This window comes from Ostrinia furnacalis, unplaced genomic scaffold (assembly GCF_004193835.3).
Source record: "Ostrinia furnacalis isolate ACB-3 unplaced genomic scaffold, ASM419383v2 OfSCF2084, whole genome shotgun sequence".
In the NCBI taxonomy this organism is placed as follows: domain Eukaryota; kingdom Metazoa; phylum Arthropoda; class Insecta; order Lepidoptera; family Crambidae; genus Ostrinia; species Ostrinia furnacalis.
This window is the reverse complement of record NW_021132323.1, coordinates 1436-8274: the sequence shown is the minus strand read 5'-3', so window position 1 is coordinate 8274 and position 6839 is coordinate 1436. Positions and strand designations below refer to the sequence as shown.

Here is a 6839-nt window from a genome sequence, read left to right as displayed (position 1 = left end):
TAAGAATTTTAATTTTGAACTATTATTATTTACACTTAATAACGACTATAAATAACCATACATTTTTTTTAATATAGTATCATCTGTCTATCTCTGAACGTGAGTGTCAAAAAGTACCAAACGGATTTTCATAAGGTTTTCATAATTATTTGCCCCCAGCGGGGGCAAAATTTGTGGGGGCAACTAGGAATAGCCTTAGTATAATCAAAAAAGTATACTAGAATCAATGAAAATGAATATCCTTGCGCCTGTCTAAAATAACGTGACAAATTCTTCTTCAGCCAACGAAATACTTGCATTATGTTTGTACTTATTCGTATTATTATTATTCAATACAATGTAAAATAAAACAAAAAAACGTTTTGCCGAAACCCGGGCTCGAACCAGGGACCTCTAGATCTTCAGTCTAACGCTCTCCCCACTGAGCTATTTCGGCTATGTCCTAAGGGATGAAAATGGGAAAGGGTATCAGAAGTCTGTCGGATCGGAACACTCTTGATTGAAAAGTTCTGTTATATTTTATCGGATTTTATAAAAAGAAACATACAAAGTTATATCGAATAAATAATTTTATTGCAATAACTATAAAATAGGTACTGATAATACTATTTAACAGAGGCTTTGAGAGTGATTTTCAGCTAAATTAGCTTTATTTAAATCCTAATATTCTAAGCAAAACAAAAATTAGTCCTTCATTTTGCAATACCTACACTTGTCCCTCCTGGGATTTGAACCACTGACCTCAAAAATGCCGAAAGAGGCGAATTCCCTGAACTTTGGAATTTCCCTGAAAATCTTGAGTTGCTTGAAATTCAACTGGTGAAAGATTGTTATATTTTGATGTATTATTTTGATTTGGCCGATTCTTCATACAATTTAAAATCGGGCACAACTATCGGCCAACTAAAAATCAACGGTGTGCGCCTACTCTAAGTATTTAGTAGCCAATAATTTGATCAGCTTCCATGTGAATAAGGAATCAGTCGATAATAAATCGGAGTAAAGCTCTTAGCAGACTTATCAACTCGGAAAGGGATCTCCTATACTACTATCGCTTTTCGCGAGCTTTCATCGCCTTTCGCGCGCTTTCAATTGCGAGGCGTGGCGTTTACGTTACGGTGCGGTTAACTTTCCGGGTTGATAAAATGTGCGACGTTTGAATTTCGTTGTTAAAAAAAAAATAAAAGACTAATAAAAAAAATTTAATTTTGCTTTTATGTGACCTTCACGCTTTTTGCCCTACCAGTGCAGCGCTTCGAGACCAACATTTAATTTGGCAAGTGTAAGCAATCTCACGCCCGTATTCACAAATGTTACTATGAGGTCTCACAGTGCGCGTGGACGCACAGGGTGACAGACAAATCCAAGAACCAATCGCAGAGCTTTATTCAACGCTGTGCGTTCGATTTGCGGCTTCACTTAAGCAAGCATTTGTGAATACGGGCGTTAGTCTCCACTGTCAGCCGGTTAAAATAAATAAAATTAACATTGCTTTGCCGGAACAGTTCACTGAATTTGCTACGCATTCTTGATAATAATGATAGAGTAAATCAAAATGTAATCAGGTAAGATAGGTACAACAACAAACTTGGGAATTGGAGTGTGAGGCTTGATTTTACATGACATGGAATTAGAAAATACATAGTTAAAATAATTAACATAATCCACACGACAAGAGCGCTCATGTGCGATCCAAGTGTGCTTAGATGTCAGGAAAATTCCCTCCATGTATTTTATATGTGCTAAATTGACAATCAGTAGGTATAGACTAAGAGCTAGTAAAAGTATAGTAGTTTTATGGTATAAAGCCACGATGACCCAAACTTCATAATTCACCAACAGTTTATCCTGTATTGGGACTATTGGGAGCATACGCTGACAAACTTTCAGCTTTTATAAAATTACGTAGGTCTGGCGTTCACTAGCTCTTAGTTTAGTAGGTTACAACCAATATAGGTACCAACTTTTCATTGGATGAATTTTCCAAACACGTTTTTACGCGGTGGAGCTGAAAATCGATGAGAGAAATGTAACTAGCTCAATGATTTTTGTTGTAAGTATGTATACAGTCGTGGTCAACTAATTAGGGACAGATAGAATACTAAGCAATACTAAGTGTTCATATCCTATTATTGTGAGCTTCATTCAATATTACTGGCTGTTACTTTGTAAACATATTGACTATCAAGAACTCTATTTAACAGAATACAATAACAACTAAAAAACTCACTAACTTAATAAAAAATCTTAATCAAATCACATGAATCGGTAATTAATGGTACGGACGGTCTGGCCACCTAATTAGGGACGCTTAAGTTTTTCCTTCTAAATAAAAAAAAATAAAAAGTAATAACTTTTATTCTGTTCATTTGTAATTTCGGCGTCTATTTGAAAAGCGATATTCTTATCTTACGAGTTAAAAACTCATCAAATTATTAAAGGTAATGGGCTGAAAGAAAAGCAACAATGCGCTAAGTTATAATCAATCTTTATCAGTGTGGATGGCCATACCGGTATATTGCAGATCATCTGAAATGTTCCAAAAACATGAATCTACGATGCAGTGGCTTTTTTCAAAATCATGAAACCACAGAAAGTATGCCTAGAAGGAAGAGGCCGATAAAAACAACCCCACAAGATGATCGCAGAATGGTCACTCTCGCAAAGAGAGACCCCTTTAAGGGTTTCGTTCTGATCAAGAGCGAGATTTTTGGACCAGAACCGACTGCTGGAGTATCTGCGAGGACCGTCAGAAGGCGACTGGTGGAGGCAAAGCTTGTAGGAAGAGTTCCTCGAAAAGTTCCACTACTGAAGATGGAACACAAAGAAGCAAGATTGGCGTTTGCAAGAAAGTATGGACATTAGGCTTTTGCTCAATGGATAAATGTGCTGTTTTCTGATGAGATCAAGATAAATCTTATTTCATCCGATGACAGACAATACGTGCGACGACCTGTAAAGTCCGAAATGATACCAAAGTAAACGAAGAAGCAGGTGAAACATACAGGCGGCAATATAAAAATCTGGGGCTGTTTTTCTGGACATAGAGTGTAACCTATAAAAAGAACTGAAGTTAAACTTGAGCAATTCCAATACAAATAAATATTGGAGAAAACGATGCTATCGTATGCTGAAGAAGTCTTACCAGTCTCATGAACATTTCAACACGATAACGACCCAAAACATACCGCGTACTCTGTTTAATCGTTCCTAGCGCAACAGTCAGTGACGGTACTAGATTGGCCCGAAAACAACTCAGACTTAAGCCCTATAGAGCTTATGGTATGAAACGAAGGAAAAAGTTGCAGCTCAACGTACTGGCACTAAAAATCAGCTTTTCGTGGCATTTAATGGTGTTTGGAATAATATTTCTTTAGAAACCTGTAATGATTTGATTGCATCCATGCCGCGCCGATGTCAAATGGTTATAACCAACAAAACCAACCATATTGGTTATAAAAATACGTTTGATGATTTTGTTTTGTATTCTATATTTATTAATGAAAACTTTTTATGTAATAAACACTTAAATAATTTCCAATTTATTTACATTTACAGTGAAAGTGTTACGTGTCCCTAATTAGTTGTCCATCCCTAGGTCAATAAATGTGTAGGTGGCAATGATTTATTTATTTTAAAAATATTGATCGCAACTAGCTAGTTTCTTTTCTGACCTTTAAATATTTAGAATACTAGCCAAATTACTTGTTATTAATAGGCACAAGCTTCAAAGCCTCGTGAAGATTTTTTTTTCGGACTGGAGAGACGGTCTTGTGTTTTAGTCATATAACGTCCCTAATTAGTTGACCACGACTGTATATCACCGTAAAATCCTAACCTAACCCATTGTTAGTTTGCAATGTAACGCGTTATATTATAAACTGACAGAGTTCACAATTTCACGTTGACATGACATACTTTTAACAGCAATTTACACGATAGCAAAGGGTTCAGATAATAGCAATTAGCATAGAATAATATTAAGTACTAATAATCTAATTACGGTGAAATGTTCTGACTCCATTTTTACTTATAAATTATATGTAGGTATTATTCCTTCTTTCTTGGGGATTCATGTAATTTAAAAATCATTTAGTCTTAAAATACATTAAATGGGACTGTTATGAACGCAATTCAATGCAATGCAATACAATGCAATAAAATGAAATGCAATGCATTGCAACGCAGTGCAATGAAATGCAATGCATTGCAACGCAGTGCATGAAATGAAATGCAATGTAGATGAAAAGACTCACTTATCATTTATTCTTAGTGTGTGTGGTCATCATTATCATCACTTCGGAAAAGAAAGTCAACTGATTCGACAGCGAGGAAGTTTAGTATTAAAGACTCAATCACTCAACTAGAAGAATATTAATCTCAGCATATAGGAAGACGACCAGTTTTAATGATCCCTTATTCTGTTAAACTAGTCAATTTCTTGTTTTCTATCAAGTTTTGCTCTAATTTAACAGGAAAAGTGGTCATCGAGAAACAGGATGAAGACGAGTGTCAATCAAGGTGAAAACAGAAAATTAAGGGGTATTATGGTATTACTTTTATGACAATTGTGTCTATGTATTAATTATTTCATGCTGTGCTTAATTAGACCTATCATATTTCTTTCATTACAAGTGGAAAAATAAAAAAAGTTTTATTACATTTTTATTCAAATCTTTGATATGGGTTAATGACGTGTTATTTCAAATAGAAGAATATACAGGCTGTCCCGTAATTCAACATTAAGCCGGAACTGGGTGTTGAGGCAAGTTGTGCTGGTTATCAGAAAAATAAAAATAAATCTATGTGGCATATTTTATAAATAATAGGCATTTAAAAAAATTAAAAAAATCTACTCCCGGTGACGGTTTTTTTATTCCTTTTGCCTCAAATCTTCACTTTTTCCAAAAAAATTTTTTGTTATGTAACCCTGAATAATGCTTCTCTAAATTGTTATCAAAATTATAAGCTGCTGCAGCTTGGTTGAAAAAATATTTTTTTTCAAAAAACATTTTTCAAAACTAAAGTTTTACCAAAATTATACTGACTGTACTGAAAAAAATTTCTACTACGCTAATTTGGCAAGTAACGTCAAAATTTGGCGCATTTATTCAATAAAGAATTTATTTATAAAAAAGAATTTATTTATAAAAGAATTTATTTATTATTATAGTATAACACTTGGTAAAATCTTGCTGTAATTGTCGACAATTTTTGTTAATTGGATATAATCCCGATCTTATCGTTGAAAATATTATTCTAATGTGCCCAAAATTCAAGTTTCTAGCTTAAGTGAGGTGGAGAAGCTATTTTAAAATTCATGAGTGGGACGGAGATAGGGTCTCCAGGTGTCCGGCTTTAACCGGACATGTCCGGCTTTTATTTTTAGGCTTTTCATATGGCTGCCGCGTCAGGCGCACGCATCAGAAAGAAAGAAAGTAACATTTATTACGATAAACATCAATTAGTTAAAGACAGAGAAGGTATACGGAAAAAAGTCAGAAATAGCACATAAATATTACGAGGAATTAAAATGTGTCTGAGCAGTGCTATCCTATCGCAACAGCGATGCCCATCGCAATGGGACTCCACTCAGCATAGGCCGTGACCCTCGTTTCGCCTCTGAGGAAGGCCACGACGCTAGTTTTAGTTTAGACCGATGGTGATAGTGCTCACTCGTGAGCTATGAGTTATGACACTAATAAACACCCACATGAGTAGTGATATGTCCGGCTTTTAGGGTACAATATCCGGTCAAATGAGGCACAGAGTCATGTTTTTGGTAACCATAGACGGAGAGGGTCATCTTACCAAGTACAAGTGCAGGCAGAGCAGGTAGTAATTAATTTTTCATCATGACAGTATGTCAACTATTAATAATTTTCTGTGACAGGTCTGGGTATTACTATGTATAATATGTATGTACGATTTAAAAAAAAAGTATATAAGTAGTATATCCGTTAAGCCATCACCCATAACACAAGCATTAAGTTGCTAACTTTGGGGCTAGCTGGCGCTGTGTGAAATTGTCCAAAGATTTATTATTATTATTATTTATTATTATTAATAATTATTACTGTCATGGTGACAATAGTCACCGTACAGTCAGTCACAGAAACTTGAATTTTATGCACATTAGAATAATATTTTTAACCAAGGTAGATAAAGTTAAAAAACGGGACTATTTCCAATAAACAAAAGAAATGTCGACAATTGAATCAATAATTTACCAAGTGTTGTATTATTTTGGAATCCTTACTAAATGCGCCATTTTTTGACGTTACTTGCCAAACTCGCGTAGTACATTTTTTTTTTCAGTGCAGTCAGTTTAAACTAGACAAAAAATTTATTTTAATATTTTTTTTGGAAATAATGTATTTTTTTATCCAAGCTGGAGCAGCTGGTTTTGTATTTTTTTGTAATTTTGATTACAAATTAGAGAAGCATTATTCAGGATTACACAAAAAAACATTTTTTGGAACAAGTGAAGATTTGTAGCAAAAGGAGTAAAAAGACTGTCACCGGGAGTAGATTTTTTAGATTTTTTTTAAATGCCCTTTATTTTGAAAACATGGTACATATTTTTTTTTATATTTTTCTGATAACCAACATAACTTGCCTCAACACCCAGTTCCGGCTTGACGTTGAATTACGGGACACCCTGTATATAAAGAAGACAATAATTGAAGAAGACGACCAGATTAATGATCCCTTTTGCTCTAAAGTTATTCAATACCTTGTTCCCTATCAAGGAATTTGATAACTTTACAGCATAAGTGGTCATCGAGCATCAGGATGAAGACGAGTGTCAATCAAGGTGAAAACAGAACAGTAAAGGG

At 34.6% G+C, this 6839-nt stretch overlaps 1 non-coding gene across 1 annotated transcript; it reads right to left on the bottom strand.

The window, feature by feature from the left end:
• Nucleotides 1-363: 363 nt before the first annotated feature.
• TRNAF-GAA (transfer RNA phenylalanine (anticodon GAA)) lies at nucleotides 364-436 on the bottom strand. Its single transcript has one exon. It is a non-coding gene; the product is annotated as a tRNA-Phe (tRNA).
• Between the last annotated feature and the right edge of the window lie 6403 nt (nucleotides 437-6839).